The 22,279-nt window shown below is 36.6% G+C and overlaps 1 protein-coding gene across 16 annotated transcripts in view; it reads left to right on the top strand.

The window, feature by feature from the left end:
* CDIN1 (CDAN1 interacting nuclease 1) overlaps positions 1–22,279 on the top strand; it is a 171,275-nt gene that overhangs the window by 85,130 nt on the left and 63,866 nt on the right. The gene's annotated exons all lie outside the window — the stretch shown is intronic.

Below are 22,279 nucleotides of genomic sequence, written 5' to 3'. Positions count from 1 at the left end.
GCAATAGCTTAAACAGTAATGCAATTATGAAAATAATGGAAGGAAAGCAGGGGCAGCTTTTTGACCCTGTTGGTCTGGAGTTTGGGGATCAGTTCACAGTAGAGTACACAAAATGTAGACTTACAAAGTTAGCTCTAACTGCTGACAGATCCTAATATGTTAAAGGTTGTAATCTTTTGAAAGAGGTTGGTTGGCTTTCCTGTTGGCCCTACTATCAACTTTAACCTCCGACCTTCTCCAGCATGTATCACTACAAATAAAACTGCTGAGGTTTGACAAGAGGATATAAAGTCACTAGGCCATCGCACAGAGATCTCTACATGATTTTCTTTAACCTTAAGCTTAAATGAACAGTGCTCTAAGTCAGGATTTTTAATAAGAAGTCATAAACACTCACCCATATCACTTTAGTTTTAATAATTACTGTTTTAACAGAGAAAAGAAGAAATATACATAGTAAATTATGTTTGACAACTGGAATTTGGTGGTTTTGTTATTGGATGTCTTTGACCATTACACAGATTGCTGTTCTTCATTTTATTGTATACTTTTTCATGCAAGCTGCATATGATATTGATATAAACATGGAATTTGTGTACAGTGTTATAAATGAATTTTTAGCTCTTGATTAAGACAAACCAGATGACAAAAATAACGTATGTGTTTGCATTTACCAGCTTCAAAATAATCTTCGGAACTGTAGTCACCTGCGAAGGTTTTGGCTTTTGCTTTTCCTATATTTTTTAATGTAACTTTACACAATATGTTTTAACAATCTAGGAACTGTACAGGCCATACTTAATAAAAATTTTTCTGTATTAATCCACTCCTAAGAGCTGCCTGCATAGTATTTTCATTTTGCTTTGACTGAGTGGCCATCCGTGGTGTTAACTCTTGCAGAGTCCCTGTTCTTATGAACAACTTATCTCTGAACATTGGCTTTATCGTACTGAAATTATATTACCATCCTAAAAGTATATTTCTTTCCCAGATTCAGATCCCATATCAACTTAAAATTAGATTTTCTGTTTTCCAGCCTATTATTTCTGTGTTGAAGGTATTTCCATGACTAATTTCTTGTTATGTCATAATTCTCTTTATGCTTTTTATTGCTCTTATATTGTCATATTTTATGCTCACCCCTATTCTTTTCAGAGTGATTCTTTTTGGGGCTGGTAAGCAGTCTCTTCTTTTTGGAGTCTTTCCTTCCCTTGCTCTGTTTGTGTGAGTGAGCCACTCATATTTTCATCGTTTGACAGCGTGTACTTCTGTCCCTTACAAGTCCACTTTCCGTGATTAGAAAAGTACTGCTGTTTTTATCTGAAGACATACTCAGATGTTCCATACTTAGTTATGATTTCTAGATATTTTTAGATTTTCTTCACAATTGTAACTACCAGGGACCAAGGAGTACATTTTTTTTTCTAAATAGCAGCAGTTTGCAGAACACTAGTCAGGTATCAGTAGGCCTCACATCTTGCCTTGTTGCATTTGCCATAAATTTTTAATTGGGTTTCATTTATCCTTAATTTATTAAATATAAGCTTATTACAGAAATGCTTTGCTATTATAGATGCAATACTGTCTGTAATCTGAGCCAGTGGTTTTCATCTGTACATGGACTATATCAAAGTAGTACATAGAAAGTAGTTAAGGAAAACAAGCCTTTTGTGCATCGGTTTATAACCATTTTTATATTGGAAAATTGCTAGGCATTTGTTAATTGTACAAGACTAACAAATACTAATCTATCCATTTATCTTGAAGGAAGTACACAGCAGACTTGTGGTGTTACTTACATCCTGGGAAACAATGGATATTACTGTTTGTCATATCAGTACAGTATGTAAATTTTGGAAGTTAGATATTGCTAGAATGCTAAGGGCTGGCTGAAGGTTAATGAGAGGAAGCTTTTAAAAAATGTAAAATCATATCAAGAGGAATATAATTTAGCTAACAAGATGTGGTGAGAGAATTCAGTCACACTATGCCTTTTCACCTGTGAAAGTCTTTATAAGTGTTTTCCTGCCCATCCCTAATTTTGAATATAAAGAGACTGCTAATTGTCAGGTGATATGACTTCCACTTTTCTGTGCAGCATCACGTCAATCTGTGTTCCTTTATCATTTTCCATAACATATAACCTCCACCATCTTCAAAAAGTGGGCAGGAAGCCCAGTGGAAAGTTAACAGATGCCTACCAGAGGAGACAGATGAGACAAATTGGCAAATGAGTCTCTGCTCTCATTAAAAAAGAAGTGTTGACCTCTAACTTTCTTTTTTGAGACCACCTATATTACATTCAGAATAACATGTTATAGTGTCTCCGCAAACCCAGGGTCTATAGCTTTGAGGTATTATAATAGTTTTAGCAGATGCTAGCAGACAGTCTTCAGAAAGGGCAAGAAGGAGGAGCCAGGAAACTACCGGCCTGTCAGCCTCACCTCCATCCCTGGAAAGGTAATGGAACAGCTCCTCCTGGAGGTCATCACTAAGCATGTGGAGGACAAGAAGGTGATCAGGGGTCGTCAGCCTGGATTCACCAAAGGGAAATCATGCTTGACCAATCTGATAACCTTCTATGATGGAATGACTGGCTGGGTAGATGAGGGGCGAGCAGTGGATGTTGTCTTTCTGGACTTCAGCAAGGCTTTTGACACTGTCTCCCATCACATCCTCGTAGGTAAACTCGGGAAGTGTGGGCTAGATGAGTGGACAGTGAGGTGGATTGAGAACTGGCTGAAAGGCAGAGCTCAGAGGGTTGTGGTGAATGGCGCAGAGTCAAGTTGGAGGCCTGTAGCTAGCGGTGACCCCCAGGGGTCAGTCCTGGGTCCAGTCTTGTTCAATGTATTCATCAGTGACCTGGAGGAAGGGACAGAGTGCACCCTCAGCAAGTTTGCTGATGATACTAAACTGGGGGGAGTGGCCGACACACCAGAAGGCTGTGCTGCCATTCAGAGGGACCTGGACCGGCTGGAGAGCTGGGCGGAGAGAAACCTCCTGAAGTTCAACAAAGGCAAGGGCAGGGTCCTGCACCTAGGGAGGAATAATCCCGTGCACCAGCACAGGCTGGGGGCTGACCTGCTGGAAAGTAGCTCTGCAGAGAAGGACCTGGGAGTGCTGGTGGACAACAAGTTAAGCATGAGGCAGCAGTGTGCCCTTGTGGCCAAGAAGGCCAATGGTCTCCTGGGGTGCATGAGGCAGAGTGTTGCCAGCAGGTGGAGGGAGGTGATCCTGCCCCTCTCCTCAGCCCTGGGGAGGCCTCACCTGGAGTCCTGTGTCCAGTTCTGGGCTCCCCAGTCCCAAGAGAGACATGGCACTCCTGGAGAGAGTCCAGCGGAGGGCTACTGAGATATCAGGGGAGTGGAGCATCTCTCCTCTGAAGAAAGGCTGAGAGAGCTGGGCCTGTTTAGCCTGGAGAAGAGAAGACTGAGAGGTGATCTGATCAACGTGTACAAGTATCTGAAGGGGGAGTGTCGAGAGGATGAGGCCAGCCTCTTCTCCGTGGTGCCCAGCGACAGGACAAGAGGCAATGGGCAGAAACTGAACCACAGGAAGTTCCATCTGAACCTGAGAAAAAACTTCTTGACTGTGAGGGTGACTGAGCATTGGAACAAGTTACCCAGAGAGGTAGTGGAGTCTCCTTCCCTGGAGATATTCAAAACCCACCTGGGATGTGATCCTGGGAAATATGCTTGAGCAGGGAGGTTGGACTAGATGATCTCCAGAGGTCCCTTCCAACCTAAACCATTCTGTGATTCTGTGACATTTCTGATAGTTTGTATGTAAACAATATCATCTAGCATTGCTTATCAAAGCATGTAAGAAATTGTTTGTTTTCTTCTAGTGCTTCTAGAAGTTACAGGATGGTCACAGGGGACAGGGGCGTGAACATCTATCATGGTAGTAGGAAAGGATAAGTATTAAGCTGCTACATGTACTGGAAATGGTTGTCTGCACGCTTTCACTGTGAGAACGTACCTATGGTGAAGTTCTCTACTATAGTTTCAGCATGTTCAGTTAAAGCTCCAGTATCATCTTCAACTAACAGTTACTATACATAGAAGTAAGAGAGTTAAAGTGCGAGTATAAAATTATTAATTGAGGGGTGATTAAGATAGCATTTGGTATCCATAGGGGATGTTCAGAGAGCTTTATAATTGGTACAATAGCAATGATTAAAAGAAGGAATGCTGATCCTTTCGTGCATGAAATAGTTTATCCCACTATGGAGCCCAGAAAACTAATAAGGCTTCTGTGGACCAAAGGCATAGAGACTTATTTTGGCTGAATTAAGACATTTTCCATAAATGCTTTTATTTTTTTTCTTTTTTCTTTCTTTTTTTTTGGGCCTGATTTAGAGAATGAGGGAATCAGTTACATTAGAAAAAGCAAATATGTAAATAGAATTATTTTAGTCTTATTCGTACCACAGTAGATAAATGATTATCCATGCCTTTTAAAAATGCACATTTTAGCCATATTTTAAAATACAAAAATTGTGAAATTGATATTTTTCATTTTTTGAAATTAACTTCAATGATTCAAAAATGCTGCTACTTCAGGAAATATGAGTAGGAATTAATCTGATATTTGTTACAAGGCTTTGAAATAGTTCAGCAGAACATAAAGCAGCTATTGTACTTATACTTTGATAACTCATATAAATGTTGCTAGATTGAACACTCTCACAAGGATTACAAAGATTCTTTGTTTTCAAAATGTGTGTACTATTACGATCTACTGTCTTGTAGAAATGCTGTTCTGTATTTCTTTATCGAAAGAGTTTTTAAGAAAAGTAAATCCCATAAATGTGCTTTGGGAGAACAGGCAGTATGTGAACACTTCTCACATTTCTTATATGCATGCAATGTCTTTTTTCTTTCAAAACATAGTTACCAAAAATTCACTGTATAAATCTCTAAACATGATTTTTTACAGGTATTTTAGCAAGTAAAGCTAGAGGTACAAACCTGATATCCATGTCTGGCATTGAATAAATAACTTATAAGTTAAAAACAAAAAAGTATTATTTTACCTTAAATTATTTTATGCAGATAATTACCACATTAGCATTTACTTCTTCAGTAACTGTAGAAGTTTTCGCTGTCTCCTGAATCCAATAGTAGAAGGTGTTTTGTCATGGCCTGTGGGCCAAAGGATAAAAAAAAAAGCACCAAAGTAGCAAAAAAAAATTGTCCTCACACACTTTGATAGGCCTGTATTTCCTCTTCTCATCTCTTTGCTTCACTTCGCTTCGCTTCTGTGGCCCAGGCCCTGGGCCCAGATGTTCAAGGCAGAAAGTGTCATTTAACTGAATTTTTAAAGCTCTTTTTGAGGCAAAGAAACCCTGCCTTTAAATATTATCCGTTGTCCTAGGTAATCCAATTTCTTGAAAAGCAAGTCGTAAAGTTTCAGAGAAAGAAATAGAAATAATTTTAAAGTGAAGAAGAACTTTTGTGATATAAAAGCATACTCTTGTTAAACAATGACTTTTGAAAATACAGCACTTCTAAGTAATTTTACATGTTATACAGTTAAGCTATGGAACTCACTGGGACAGTGCTGTTGACTACCAAAGTTTAAGAACACAATGAGAATCAAAACATAATTTTGTGCATGTTTATAATGTATGAAAAAGATTGCTTACACACAAGATATAAATACAGTATATTAAAGACTTGTCAAGGAAATCACTAATTGTCTTGAATTAAAAAGATACTGAAAAGGTACCTACAAATATATCTCTATATGTGTAGTAAGCAAAGTAGTCACTAGCCAGCATGGAAGTCAGAATATGGAACAGTGGAATTTGGTCCATATACATATACACACACACACACACACACACACACACACACACACACACACACACACACACACACATATATGTATAAAATGTATATTTACATACTTTAACTTGATGCTGTACTCATTTTTACAGGCAAATGATGTGATTATGCTTTTTAAAAACATATTATATCTTTCTTCTAAGGAATAGGAATTAAAAATAAAATCTAATCCTTGCTTTTATATTTCATAATGTTGAGAGGTGTTCTGTTATTTTATGAAGTTGTACTGGAGTGAACTATTTCCCTATTGTACTATAGACATTGTCTTCGCTAGCGTTTACTACGTGTATTAAAACTGCATCTGCAAATTCTATTTAAAATGTACTAGGAAATGCTCAAGAACAGAACAAGAGATACTTTATCCCAAACAGTTTAACGTTCAAGTATAATACAAGAGTCAACGAATGTCTACATGCAGTGCAAAAAGGCAATAAGATGATATTGATCAGCATAATATTCAATGGTCTGAGTAGCTCTGCAGCTTGTTAAGCTTTTTGTGTGTTTTGGCAAATGAGAGATTTAGAGGAGAATAACAGGCAGCGTTTGTGAATATTTTTTGAGAATTTGTTTCTAACCTTGAGAGGCAATTGAGGATAAAGGGTAAAGTTGGTTTGCCCGTTTAGTGTGGGGTTTGTCAGTTTGATAGTGAGTGGACAGAGATGATAGATCTGTGAAAGGGAAGATTACTGTAATGGGTCATACAGTTGTGGAGGCACAAAGAAAGAAATTACATGCTTAAATACTCATGTTCTTCTGAGAATTTTTTTTGGATGCAGATGAGGAGAGCAGACTACATACATCGAGTTCAGAGAAAGATGTTTAGCTGCAATATAGGGAAGAAATGTGCATGTTTTTGGGAGTCTGCATGTTTATGGAATGGAACAGTGGGGAATAAAGAGACTGTGAAGAAAGAATTAGCCAGATTTGCACATGCTAGATCTGAGAAGCTACAGAGGGGTACAGGTGTGATTAATAGATAAGATGGTGATGTTGATCATAGTGATTAAGAAAGAAGGGTGAGAAGGGTAGAGAATGAAGAGCTCTGCTTAGCTATGTTGACAGTGATCTAATTAGGAAATACAGAATGAGATGTAGGGTAAAGACGGTGTCATTAGTTTGAACAGTTGTGAGACATATCTGGGGAAAGTTGCTTGGATCTGTTGTCTGTCAGCCGATATGTTATTAACTGGTGTATCACAGAAAGGGTGGGACCCAAGTTTGATTTTGAGAGATCCATTATGGTTCGAGGCCCATATGTCTTTTGTTGCACCTTTACCAGCAATGAGGGTTCTGCCGCTTTTGGGTCCTAAATGCACGCTTCATGTTTGTAAAGAGGTAAGTCCCGGAGAATCTGGGATCCACATTGCAAGTGGGGTGCTTCAATCAGGAAAGACACCGTTGCAAGCATGCCTGTGATGCTGTCAAGTTCATTCTGCAAGATGAGCCATACCATGCAACCATAGATGCTAGGCAAATTTGCATCTAAAAAGAGTTCATGCAGTGCACTGAATCACTAATGTAGATGTACCCACTGAAGCTGCACTTAAATTAGTTTTTTTCTGAATGAGAAAGATTTACGTAAGATTTAGAGAGACCAAACTCCCCCTAGAAAACCGTAGAAGAGTTGAGGAGAATCTTCTGAGAGGTGTTGACAAAGTTAGTCTGAAAGTAGAAGGAACACCATGACAATGAAGAAAGCAGAAAACGTTTCATGAAGAAAAAGTAAATGATGGTGTCAAAAGCAACAGAATCAAGAGAAAAGAGATGGAAGATTGGTTGTGAGAGTAGGTAAGAGGAGAACATTAGAGGCGTCAATGAAAGCAAGTTCGGTAGCGTTCAGAAGAAGGAAATTGTATCTGAGGGAAATAGAAGTAACAAAGAGGAGTGGAAATCACTGTAGTCAGTGTATCAATGAGCGTACAAACAAAATGCAGTTACTTATGGCAAACCTCTTCTAGGGATGTCAGGGTCTGTGTGTGCAGCACAATGTCTAGATGTATTCTGGAGAACATTTCTTGTTGTCATTGATCCCTGGAAGATACTTTTAACTCTTGACCTCTGATGCCAGTTCTCAGCCTGGCTCACGCAGCTGAAATGTTGCCCTTTTGATAACCTGAGAAACAGTCACTGCATGTTGTTGATGTTCTCCCTCCCTTAGGTGTGTTTTGAGACACTGTGGAAGAGGTTTGCCTCTCATGTCAGTCTGACTTGATCTGGATTCTCTAAATGAACTGAATATAGCCATTCAGTGTTCTGTGCCTCATGTGACATTCATTACAGATCACTTCATCTTATAGAGTGTTTTAGCCAATTTCCCTTCTGAAGCCAGTCAAGGGAGTGTCAGATTTAGTCTTTCTTCCCTAAGACTTTTTCTGTGGTTCTTTGTCTGTGTTGAGAGAATTAACAGCTTGTTGCCAACAAAAGTGGAGAAGGTCTCTCTCTCTCTTTCTCTTCTGCTCCCTTCGCTCTTTTTCTCTTCCTTTCCTGATTCCAGCTGTGTGATCCCATACTTCCTCCATGTTGCTCCGCTACATATCAGATCTTTCCATCAACAATTGTAACTCAGTCCTTAAGGAAATATCTATCCCATTTTGATGTGTAAATTTTCTGCTGGTTAGTGAGTTAAATCAGTTCATTGAAGGTCTGCCAAGCATTAGATCTATGTATTGCATTACCTTTGTATACCTCACTAGTATCTTTACATGTAAAATATATCCTACACAAAGCCTTATATTGTACAGTTTTATCTGTATATTAACAAATACAAGTAAATCTAAATGGGATAAATGGATATAGGTCATTCCTGGCTATTGTCTGGATGAGACATGATTTACTTTTTAACTTTGTATTTATTGTATTGGTTCTTTCTACTCATACGGTAGAAACTTGTGATGAGCAGTAGAGAAGATTCTAGCCCTGAGATCATTCATATAGATTGTAGTCAAGGTGAAAAAAGATCAAGTAGAGAGTTTTCACATCTTTTAAAACAGTGCAGTTACAGTGAGAGAGTACACTCATTGTGATGGGAAGTCTGGCAGGCTAGACTTCATACTAGAAGTTATGGAGGTACACGGGGACAAGAGTGTCCACAAGAGTGTCCCGTAAGACCTGCTTTGTTGTATTTTTTTTCCAGTCTTCCTTGGAGTTAAATTGTGAATCTTTTCAGTAAGACCTCTACAACCATTGTGAGCTCACTGGAACAGAATTTGGGATTTTGAAGAGTTTAGAGAGTTGGGGTCATCTCCTTCAGTAGTGGTCACCACATACTCCTTTTATAGTCAGTAGAAAGAAGTAGGATGTAGTTAATCCAGTCCTAAGAGTGTTTTGAAAGTACCTGCTGTCTTTTTTTAAAAAAGAAAAGATCTTTGTGATTTCAAGTGTAAGTATAACACAGGGATCTCTGGGAAAACCTTATGACTAGGAGCAGACCTGTTAAATGACTTGTATTTCACACATCCCTGCCCAATTCAAATACGAGTCCTGTGTCTCAAGGGAAGGTACTATGAAAAGCTTAGACCTAAGTTTCAAGACCAACTTTCCGAGACTTTGCTGTCAATGTTTCCTCATTCTGCAGGTACATTGTTGCCCTTACAATGCTGTACATTGGTTCACTGAGTCCAGGAGAATTTTTAGGCTTTGCAGGGCTATGTCAGAGCTAGTAGAGCCAAATCCTCAGATCTTAGAAACCTACTTTCTAACTGAATCCTTTCAGAAGCAGTGGGCCCCAATATGTACATGTATAACCCAGATTAAAATAGCGTGTCAAGTCCAGGTGGAGGTTTGAGTATTCTACTTGCCTCCATTACAGTTGATACTGCCTTTTTAATTGAAGTCATGGGAATTTAATGGTTCAGATGTGTGGAAATCCCACTCAGGCAACAGCTGACCAAAAAAAAAATGAACCGAATACCTTTATTGATGAGATTTTACAGTTGCTTGTTAACTCAGAGCAACTGTTCTGTTGCATATTCAAACTGTAGCTTACATGCCACGCTGAACTGCAACCTGTTGGTTCTCAAATTTATGAGCCTGGAGGTTACACTGAGCTTAGAAGATACGAGAAAAGCAAGATAAATTTTCTTCCAAAACCATACTGATTACAAACAGAACTGGAAGGTAATCTTTTACTCCTTACGATAGGTCTTTGCCTTTATCCTACTATGTTACAAGTTTGGTTTTATTTTGTCTTTTCCCCAGCCTTGTAATGGTAGCATTAGAAAATTGAGTTGCTTATATTGATAGGTAAACACTAATGCTGCCATTTGATGGGTTTTTACGGATTTTGTTTTTATTCAAGTGGTTTGGGTGTAAGTCTTGATAATTTGTAACGCTTTCAGGCCTGAAGATAGAGTGAAAACAGGCTCTGCAGTAGTTCAGAAAGAAAGCCATGCTTTTGAGATTAAGTGAGATAAATCTGATTTGAGAAACTCAGGGAACCTTTGGAAAAAAACTAAAGGCAGTAGACACTGCTCTACGTTACATTACTTCCTATTTGATCCCCTTCTTTTTCTGCATTCGTAGCAAAGATTGTCCCAGGCTTAGGACCAACAGACATTATGCATGTGGATTTCTGCATATGGAATCCTTCTGGTACCACAGGGCACTCTTCTGAATCCAGATGCTGTACAAGTTAATAATCAATATATAGTTCCACAGGACAAGGCAAATTCCATTGACATCATCGGATTCTGTATGAGAATGTATCATGCATAGTCTAAGGGAGAGTTAGCAACAGGATTTCTTGTCAGCATGAGCTTTTTCTGTTCATCCTTATCGGCGCACACAGGTTTTAAGGTTTCTCAGTTCTCTTTTTGACTTTGATGCACTTTTTAATTTCATGGCACAAACATCTTGAAATCATCAACTCTATAGGTCTGATGTGGCTACTTTCAGCAAGAAGTTCTATTAACTTTTTTCTCAGGTCAAGAAGATATTTAAAATATCTTAAGAATTTAAAGTACATCTTTGCTCTATGATGTGGACTGGTCACTGCAATTTTTCTCTGGGAGTTTGTGAAACTATTGGCAACTTTCAAGCAGATCTATCCTTAAAGTACCGTAGAGTTCTCATTCTTAAATTTCTTTCTAAAACAATATACTAGAGAAAAAAAAATCATCTTTTAAGAGCGGGAAAATGACTTCACCTGGATATAATCTACATTCTGAAAAGTTCATGCTTTTAATAAGATGATAGAGCAAGATAACCTGTAAAAAATGCATAGAGGAATGCATAAATGCAGGCTTAGATGTAACATATGAAATTTTATTATGCAAGTAATGAAAATGAATTAAAGACAAAAATTGGGGAAAGAAGAGGAGGAGGAGGAAAAGTATCAGGGTAGTGAATATATTGTCAATATGGATTTAAACTGATACTGTTATAACACTTGAATACGTTTGTGATGTGAAAGCATAGTCAGTCCCTTTAAATTCAGTGAAATTTACTTCTGTGATCTGTGTGTACTGCAGTCTATTTTGTGTGTGTATTAATCACTGCGCAAGAGAAAAACTTGATGTTTTATTCAGTAGTTACTGATCTCTTCACCCTACACAGTATACTTTTCCAAGTTAAGGGTTATTTTATTGAAGCTTAAGAACTATTGTTTATTAAAGCTTAAGAACTATTGTTAGTGTTCCATTTGAATATGGAAAAAGCAAAGAATACAGTTTTCGAGTTAAAAATAAACAAAATACTAAAAGAACAAAAGTGCATATAACTTTTACTTACCCTGCAGCCTGTGCTGGGCGTGTTTCAGTAGAACAATAAGTATTACGGAAAATGACCCTTACTTTTTATGTCATTCACTAGATGAAATCTTTCTTTTGCTAGAGACAGTGACTAGTTAGCCACCGACTGCATTGGACCATGATTTCACCTTCTTGTGTCAGTGGCTCCTAATAACATCTCCCCTGCTTTGTGGGGTTGTGTTTGCCAGGCTTGGCTTCAGAAGTATAAAATGTTGTTCTTTTAGCAATGGCTAGGATTCTAGTAGTTGAAACATTCATAAGAAAACCTTTCCACAAGTAATTCTAAAAGTATCATAGGTGTAAATGATGTATGTGCATGTTCAGGGAACAGCTGTTTTTCATAGTTAGAACTTTATATTGCAAATGAAATTCAACCTGATGATCTTGGGTTTCATATGCAAATTCTAAGCTTTATTCTAAAAGCATTATTGGAACTGTTTCACTAGAAGTACACTGTCTTGTAAGCAAACTGAGACAGTACAATTTCATAATTTTGAATTCTACTGACATTAAAATCATAACTGAAACAAAGTTATTTCATTCACTTGTATGAACAGTGAACATGCAAACCTGAAGAGCGGTTTCATTGCCTGTGTGTTGCTTCCTCTGTTTATCCTTTGCAAAAGACTGTAAGTTTAATGCAAAAAAATTGCATCAGCAAATTTTAAATTTTAAGTATGTTAATTTCCTGAATTGTATGTTTAGCTTAAAGGTTCCCATGGTAACATTAACTCATGCAGTTTTCAGATACTCTAAGTAATGGTGCTGAAATGATCAATCTTGACTAATAATCAAAAGTGCTGTGTGCAATGTAGGCAAATTAATGTTATGACAATCTGTGGACCCAATCCAGAACACGATGATTGGTTTAAGTTCATAGCTGAAACTTTGTACACCTATGATTTTTGTACTTGAGATATTTGTATAATTCCACCGGAATGTTTGAACATAGCTAACAGAAGTGCTAATGGATATCATCTTGTTAATTGTGTCTTTGAAATCTGCTGACAATGTCCCCATTGTCATCATCTTTATTATAGTGTCTAGATGCAGTTCTTGGGGATCTCTGTCTTAATGTATCTAGAGTTTTTAAAAGGATAGATGAGATGGATGCTTAATTATGAAGATGCAAAATGAACAGAATTGATTTTGAAATAGGAAATTTTAAAAAAAACTTTAGGTCTATTTTTGTCTATTCCAAGATGCAATTGTTGCAGGTTTGAATTGGAGGAAGGGGATTTGCTTCTTAAGGCTTGTGAATACTGCCTATGCAATCACTAACCCGAATGACTAAACTGATTTTCTGTTTTAAAATTTTAAGTTACAGGAGATAAAACTTCAAAGTGAAACGGAGCTATGTTTGTCCCTCTTATATGTCACAGTTTAAGTGTGATGTTTTATGTATACAGTGATCATGACAGTTGAAAAGGCTATAAAGAAAAGCAATTATATAATTGCTTTAAAGAATTAAGTGGCACGGATAAAGGCTTTTAGAAACTACAGAGCAGTTTTAATAATTATATCACCTGAAGTCAAGCTGCAAAATTATGTCCTAATTATTTGGAATGAGTAATTATCTATGGAGTTATAAGCTTTGCAAAATTTTATGGGAGAGTGGGGGAATTCTTTGATATTTTTCCCACACGCACTAAAACAACACCCCATCATTTTCTATTTTAGCAGTTTCCACAACTTAAACATTAAATTCTTATTGTTGCTTTCTGATATATTAGTAGTGTGTGTTTTGCAATTCTAATCTTCACGTTTTTCTTTCTTTATCACCAAAGTAGGCCTTTTGAAGCCAGGGAATTTTTCATAGCAATATTGACAGTGTTCACATTTGCATGATGACAGCCAAGGAATGGAGCAGTAATTTTTGAAATTGCAGAAGTATTTAGAACACTGATAAAAGCTGAAATATATTTTTGATGGATTGAAGTTAAGCATACATGATTTTTCCTGCTGTCAAAAGGCTCTGAATTTAGTGAATATTTGCCTGCTGTGAGAATGCGAGATTAACATCACAACCATCACCCGGGCACCCAAACCCTGCAATTTAATAGCTTTTTAGGTTCTTTCCTTTTTCTAAACAGCAATTAATCTCATTTTAGTACAATTTTCTCGTTTCTGAAGTCGCTCATTGAATCGCTGTTTTGTTCATATTTGGCTTCAGCTCCTCTGCATAGTCATTAAAGTCCCAATTAATGTCACCTTTAGCTGAAGAGTACTCATTTTTATTGAGAAAATGACAGTTGCTGCCATGAGTAGTGCAGTGTAATATACATTAATTGCCCTGTAACACTGGTAATTACGAGTTTTTCAAGCCTCTCAGTAAACTGTCATGCCTAGACAAGACTGTGCTAAAATAGATTACTCATTAGGGAGACCTGTCCTGTTTTCTGGTGGGTTCTTAGTGTTGGTTTAAAAAAAATCTTGAGTTTGAACAAATAGTTGCCAAAAGCAATTTCCTACAACAACATGCCTGTGTTCGGTTTTCCAGCCATCACTTAAGATTGCGGTCAGCGAACAGACAAGGTGCCGTGGACTCTAGAGATGTCGAGATTTGAATGTTTATTTATGTGGATCACAAGGATAAGCTTTACAATTCGTAATTCAGGGCTTAATATGGATGTTATTAAAGCTGCCTTTCTGAATATTGTGCCTACCAGGTCTACCTGATGTTTTAGAAGAGCAGTCAATAATATCAGTATTTTATGCCTGAAAAGGTTTTAACAGAGTACTGCTGACTGTCCAGTGAGTTGAACTGACTAAATCCGTAATCAAGTAATTCTAATGTAGAAACAGCAGGGTTTATGTTGTAGATTATGTGGTATAATTACCAGATATTTCAGCAACTGTATGGCATTACAAGGTGTATTTTTTTTAAAAATTGGAAACAACACATGGCGGGAATTCAGTTAATATTATGACCCTCTGAAAGTCAAGCTTTAATAAGTATATTATTAGAAACCCCACCTGCTGATTGACTTGGGATGTGGTAGAAAGCAAGTGTTCTTAATTTCAGAAGGAGTATATTTCACGGCTTTCTCTTTCTCTCTCATTTTTCATGTTTGTTTTTAAGAACAAAATAGTCTCCTTTAAAGCTTGTTGCAGCACTGAACTGACAAAAGAAAACCTTTATTTTATCTTTGTTATAGCACCTGCTTTAGGCAATCTGCTCTTTCGCTCTCACTCTAAATGAATTTTGTCACAGTCTTTCATATTCTCTTGCAGTGATGAGCTAATGAAAGTAGATAGTACAATTTGTGCTGACCAGGTAGCGACTGCCAGCTTGCAGCTGAGAATAGTTTAAAGAAATAAATAAAATATAGCATTATATCACTGATTTATCCATTACATGACATTAATAGTGAGAAACCTTGGTGTGTTTATCTGTTTGTGTTGGTGTGCATTTATCGAATTGTTTATGACAAGACTAATTGGGGTAATTGTAGACACTGAAATTACCTGTCAGCTATATGTAACCACACTCCCTTTCTTTCTGACAAATGATGACAACTGAGGGACCCCGTAGCATTACTCATGATGGCTTTTCGAGTGGTAATAAGGACAATAGGGGCCCTGGCTAATTTGACATGGACAGCCTTCACAACAAGAAGCCAGCTAAATGACTTGTCAGTAGGGGAAAGAAGTCAGAAAAGTAATGGAGTCCCCCATGGCGCTCTGACAGGGAGATGAGGCAATTTCAACGGAAAGTGAAAAGGCTTCAGTTTGTCAAGTATTTAGAACAATCAGAGAACAGCTAGAGGCTGGAACCTGACAATAAATTTGTGAACCATGGTAGCAGTTTCATATAGGTCAGTTATTTCATAATGGCTGTGAAGCTTTCAGAGGTTTCTGCTTTCGTAGCATACTTCACATCAGCCAACTGGTGCTTTGTCACCTTAAATTTGTGCTTCACTTTACACAGTAGGAATAATGGTTAAGGTTACAGAGGAACAGCAATGTAAGACAGCATGATTTGCAGACACCAATCTGTTGAAAAATAAACAAAAATTTAGATAGTAATAGTGTGATTGCATCCATTACAGGCTCGTGGTGTTAACGTTCTTTATGGTTGTGGCCTGCACTCTTTTATGGATAAAAAATGAAGTAGTTTGTTTCTTGTAGACAAAACTAATAAAGCATACTCCAATTCTTATCCTTTCATCCTACTCTTCATAGTTAAAATTTCCTAAAGTTCATTTTCTGCTTGCTCTTTAAATTTATTCCAATTCTGCAGTTATGACATCTATTGAGACACTGTAACTGTTGACACAAAAGGATAATTTGTGATTTTTTTTTTTTCTGAGTGCTTGGCAGAAGATGATGTTCTTAAGGATTTAAAAGAAAAAAAAAAATCCAGATTTAAGTACCAGTTCTGTGCCCCACTGATAGTTGGTCTTTTTATCTGTGACTTCAGGATTCTGTTAGGTTTTTTTTTTTTTTAATAATAATGGTTCTTACCTATTTATTTGCATCGAGATAAAAAGGCAGAGTAAGATTAAAGCATCAATTCAGTACTGTTCTGTGCCTTCTGAATTTCTGACACAGGCTCCTGAATTCCTTAGAAGTGTTTATGGATTGAGCACAGATTTAGTGAGAAGTATCAACTTGTCCTTTTTGGCAGTGATTGTTTTGTTAGAAAATAGGATTGAATATATTCATTTTAATGTTTTACTTATGATCTGATTCCTTCGTTTTACCAAATGTCCTATTTTTGTGTATTTTAAAGCTAGTGCAGCAACCATTTGTTTGAGAACTCTGTAGATTCTGGCCTTCTTAATAAGTGCTTCAAGATGTCTCAGTGCACGACCAACACATTTCTTGACCTGGATTACTAAATTTAGTTACATAAACATTTTCTCTGCCTTCTCACTCATTTAAATGTATAGCATCAAGTTTTCTCTCTTGTGTAAAAAGCTTAAAATGGAAACTTTTTTGTGCCCTATTGAAAAAGTAAGGCTGCTTTAATGGCATGAATAACTCCTCCGTCTTCCATCACCCTTTCCTCATTTTTTCCGAAGTTACATGCTCTTCCTTTTTAAGTCTCATCACTCAGATTTGAAGGACTCTTAATTTAGGCCAGCCGGGAGCTTGACCCTTGATTCCCAATACCTGAACAATTCAAAACTGTATTGTATTTCTTGTGTTGTGATGATTTTGTCAAGGAAATACCTTGATAAACTGAAGGAGCTTGTCATTCTGCAAGATGGGCCATTGAGTCAGAGGTTATAAATGCAGTTTCCTCTCTCCTCAAAAAAAACCCTGTGAGGTGATTGTTTAAACATGATATGTCCACACCTGAATCTCCTTTATTCTAGTTGCCTGTCCTGCACATGTTCATCTAAGTTTGCCAGAGATTCTACCTAGTTATTTTCTAAGATGTTTCTCCAGCAGAACTAAAGAAATTATCAACATATGCTAAAGTGGCACCAGGTCTCCTCTCCTCTGAATAATGCAAGGTCTTCCTTTTTTGTCTGAAATAGAGCTTTTGAGCTGTTTGCGTTCAAGTCCCCTCAGATCACAACAAGATTAGGGTTGTTTGAACACTGACACCTAGAATTGTTTCAACATGCTGTCTTTGGGCCGTGTTCTTCCTTTATTACCACAGGAATCACAAGGGTGTGAATGGGGCAGAATCTGCCCCATCAGGCTCTTTGGAGCAGCTGTCACTGTGGATTGCTTCAGTGTCATTCATGCATATGATTGTTTCATTGCCAGTAACTGCCTTTAATACTTTCACTGGCCTTATTAGCACATCTTATCTCGGCTTGGCTTTCCAAGAGGTGTTCTTAGGGTAAGGGTTGCTTTTTATCATCTCCTCTTCCTCCCTCCTTACCTCCATATGCCCTAATGTGATTTGATGCCTAAATATTGTTATCCAGACCTTGATCAAAACAAGAAGCCAATATAGTCTGTTTTCACTCTTTACTGTCTGCAGTCCAGCTGTATGACTCCTGCTAAAGCCAGCAACGGCATCCAAACAGTTGAAATTCCAATTTATTCCATTTCTTTCTTTGCTTTCTTGATATATTTAAATTATGCAAAATTTTGATTAATTACTAAGTACAAAAGTATTTCTAAAGAGCAAATATAAACATGAGAGGCATCTTCAAATTGATTTGTAGCAACATATGGACACATTCAGACCTGGCAAAGGAAAGGCAGACATGGCCCACAGTCATTCTAACGCATGCTCTAGGAATCCTGGTTCTTGTCTTAGAGCTCACTGTTTTCTTTGGAAGCTGTATTTTTCCAATAAATATAACTCTGTTGGGCTACATCCTTTTCCATTTTATGATCTATTTCTTGAGAAAGAATAATTAATAAAAAAAATTAACACCATAAAGAAAAATGAAGAAAAGAATCAAAGTACTCTTCAGTGTTTAGGAATATGTCTTTCTAGAGGAAAAACACTTACCTTAAAAATATATTTAAATGGGTAGTATTTCAATAGCCTCCAGAGTTTGGGAGATTGTTTGACAATATATTGGAGATACCTTGATCTTCTAATGATGCTTATTGGAAATTCTCTCTCATAACACCTTTTATGTCTTTCCTTCAGCAAGAGATTTCATTACTAACTTTGAATTTGATTTCAGAGATACACTCAGGGTTTTTATCACATATAGTTACTGGTCTTGGGGGAAAATTTCTTCATTTTTGTTTTTTCAAAGCAAATGACTATTTTGTTTCGAGCAGAAGATATTAGAGCTTTGGAGGACTAACAGAAGTTGCGCCTTGTGGGAGGAGTGAGGACAGTTTAGTTCTGGTTGAGGAAATAGAAAAATATTTTCTTATACAGTGGTGTAATGTAACTAAACAAGTATAAAAAGTACAGGCTTAAAAAAAAAATTGGCAGGTCATTACTTATAAAGATTGTATCTAGATTTGACTGAATGATTTTTGTAATAACTTAGATTAAATAATTTTACTCTCCAGTAAGGGTGAATCTATACATTTGTAAAAAGGAAAAAGCTGAATATATTCCAAAAGGCATTAAATGGATGCATCAAAGTTTTGCTTCTTATCTGACTGAAATAATGGAGGCTATTTTCCATTATCAAACCTTTGAGTACCTGCTATATGTCTTTATTACCATATACTGATAACTTTTCATAAATACTGTCATTATATAATAGTGCAATAACACATAGATCTGCTATTAGTATTTTCCAAAATGTGATATAAAATTAGTGTTAAATATTTCAATGCAGCTTTAAATGTTTTTTCATTTGGAAAAATGCAGAAATTAGTACAAATTTAATTTTTGAATTCTTATCTCAGTCTAACTGAAGTACAACCAATATAACAAATGGCACACTGTGTTCCAGTTGAGTATCCCTTGAATAGAAGTGCAGAACACACTCAATTACATGAAAGGTATAGTAAATCTTTGCATATCAATTATAGTTCTGTTATGGTAGGTACTGAAGCATGGGTTTAGGGGATGTGTATGTCATAATTCTGGATTTGCCTAAATTTTGGGTCTGCTACCAATATAAACCTTCCACCTATACTCTGTCCATTATGGATGCGTGAAATTACAATGGAAGGTTGTAGGGTTATATTTGTCTTGGCTACTAAATCAGTTTATTTTTCTTAGTTCACAGCCATTAGGAAAGTGTCCTGTTCTTTCCTGTTTCTTTCTAATTCAGAGAAGGGCGTATTTTTTTCAGAAGTAGAATACCATGTTCAATTCTTAAATGCAGATCTCTCTTATACGAACAAATATGTCTAAGACCTTTTATCTGTGCAGTGGTAACTGCCCCTTCTAATGCCTGCAATGTATTTACTTCTATTTTATTACAAGAAAGCTATCACTGTCTATATCATTAGTAGGCATAAATAAATAAGTGATAAAAAATATGGGATAGTAAGTAGGTTGAGATATAAGTAGCTTTTCACAGAGAAGTAGTAACTATATTTAGATGTGATTAAAATACATCTATCCAAAGCTTTGTATGTTTTCACTAACAATTTTATTTGCAAAATAAATTCAAATGACCTGAACTACACTTGCCGTGAAGTAAGTAGACACTGGCACTGTAGAACTGGGAGAAGCGTTTTCCAGAGGGGAGGAAAAAGCAACAGCAGAAGAAAACAGCCATTGTTTCTATCTGGACATCCAGGAGTGGATGGAGATCAAGCAAGCATGTTCAATGCTTGGGTAAAAAAAAACTGTACTTTTTTTTTTTTTCAGTGAAAGGAGATGGTTTAACTTCTACTATTTCCTCTTTTTAATTTCTTTAACCTACCAGAAGGTTTAATAATCTTTAGCTCATTTAAATTAAGCAGTTATTTCCTACTCAAGTGCCTTTCTCAGTTTAAGACTGAGGAAGCAATAGATAGGCATATATAGGTCAAAAACTATAAGTTAGTTAACTAATATTAATTAGTTAACTATAAACTGTTAACTAACTATAATTATTTAACTAATTATTTTGTAGTTAACAGACTCGGAGGAAATACGTGCATAATGCATATATATATGTATATGCAAAATTTTAAAATAGTGATTTTTTCCCATATTTTTCCTCCTTATTAAGTGAAAATCAACGATCAGTACTGCAGGCATCATGGTTTTATTTTCAAATGTAAAATCTTAGCCTTGGTCTGAGATGCTGGAAGTATAACTGAATCAGCAAATCTCTATATCATGTTTACTGTGTACCTGCTCATTCTATAATAAGGAAAAAGGATAGATGCCTTTTGATTAATAGAGTCTAGATTCACTTGCAACTTAAGGAACATTAAAGATGGCATGCAATAACTAAATCTAGTTAAATGATGGCTTATGTGAAAAGCCCGACCTAGTTATTGTATGTAGGGTTAGACAGTCATTCCAAAAGCTGACAAATGTTGTTATTCTAGTAATTGGAAATAATCAATACAGTACTGTATTAGGAATATTATTGATGACAAAAAAGCCATTTGCTATTTTTATTGCATTTTATTGTATTTAGATTGTAACTTACACTACTTTCTAATTAATTTTAACTTGACTCAATTGGAAGTAGTAAAACCTACCTATCTAATAAGTGACACGTGTCATAAAGAAACATACAACCTGCTCATTTCCCCTAGGTCAGTCATCCATAAAATAATTAACTAAATTTTTGTTTTCCCCACTTTTTTAAAGAAATACAATACAATTGAATTAGTCCTTCTCTTCCTCCCCAAAGCAAAACAGAGAAACAAGCAATTTTTTTTCCTAACTGCATTCTCTTTTAACTGTTAAAATATCCTAAAGCACTCGATCACATTGCATTTTAATTTCAAAACCATGTGTTGTATTAGGGAAGTACACATGTTACTGATTTGAGCTGAAAGTTCTCACTCTGTTTAGCAGAACACCAGGCTGGCACAAACAAGGTCTCTGGTAGGTCAAAGGCCTGGAGTTGACGTCTTTCTTAAATCTTACTTTTGTAAAAAGGAGAAGCCCAGGTCAGGGCAGCTAGCTGATGGCATTGCCTCTTACAGCCACTGATTAGATTAGCGCTACATTTATCAACTACACAGAGACTAACACTTAACCTTTTAACTGGAAAGTTTTGATGTATCCTTATTTTTTAATGGGGGTGTTATTGTCTCAAAAGTGTTGGATCCATACCTCTAAGGGCTTAGTGGTATTTTTTCCCCCATTTTGCTGATTATCAGGTTTAAAGTCCCTTATAATTCAAAATATAGTGTTTATAACTGGGTTTTGTTTTGAGGGTAGAGATTGAGTAATTTTGATTAAGTTTTGATTAAAACAATTTATTCTACATATCTGTTCAATCCTAAGATTTTATTTGTATTTGTTCCATTTAATTTTGTACGGTAGATTTCAAGACACGAGATGTAATTTATACCTGGCTTAAGAGCTAACTGTTTTTTTAATCCTAAAGCATTAAATGAGAAATATTTACAATTGGAGTTCTCCTTAGAAAAGATGCAGTAACTTACTACCTTGGATTTACATAATTATCTATTACTTATTCTGAATATAGACCCTAACCCCCTGAGTTTTGCAAACTCATTCACATCTCTACAGGGAGCAACATTGCCCGTGATTCCACATCTAGCAGGCTGGATTCAAGGTTTTCCTTCCCTGGTAGAATTTGGACCTGAAAGTGATAGATTCTGTCAGCGACAAGCGTGGACATTACAAAGGACTGCAAAAAATATTGCCAGTAGAGAACTAAATTAATCCTGAACTTAACCAATTGGTTGCAAGAGTTGTAGCTCTTGGTATAAGAGAACAGTAAGCAGGGAACGCAGTGTAAGGACCCTGGCAAAGGCAAGATTGTAGGATTTCTCCCTAAGCAACACAGAGTTCTTAATAACATGTTGAGATGAGACCCAGGTAACTGGGGAGTATAATCACCAGAGATCTGAGTAAGGTTCTTTTGAGTCCTAGGCATGCTGAAACATGTATTGCAGCAGTGGCAAACTGTTACCTAAAAGTAGAGTATCAACAACCCGGATAGAAAGAAAATGAAGATAGCAGTGTGTGGCTAAGTAATAGGGAATATTCCTTGTTGCATCAGCAAGAGGAAATAGAAGCAGTAGGTTCTAAATCAAAAAGTTATTCCATGCAGCTTTTATTGGGGAATGTTTCTATTAAGCAAAAGCAGTAACTAACTGTTGTCCACTATGGTTTATCTTTGTAAATACTGATAGCCAGTTATTTTG

Source organism: Struthio camelus, chromosome 5 (assembly GCF_040807025.1).
Source record: "Struthio camelus isolate bStrCam1 chromosome 5, bStrCam1.hap1, whole genome shotgun sequence".
Lineage (NCBI taxonomy): Eukaryota > Metazoa > Chordata > Aves > Struthioniformes > Struthionidae > Struthio > Struthio camelus.
This window is presented reverse-complemented; position numbering and strand designations above follow the sequence as displayed.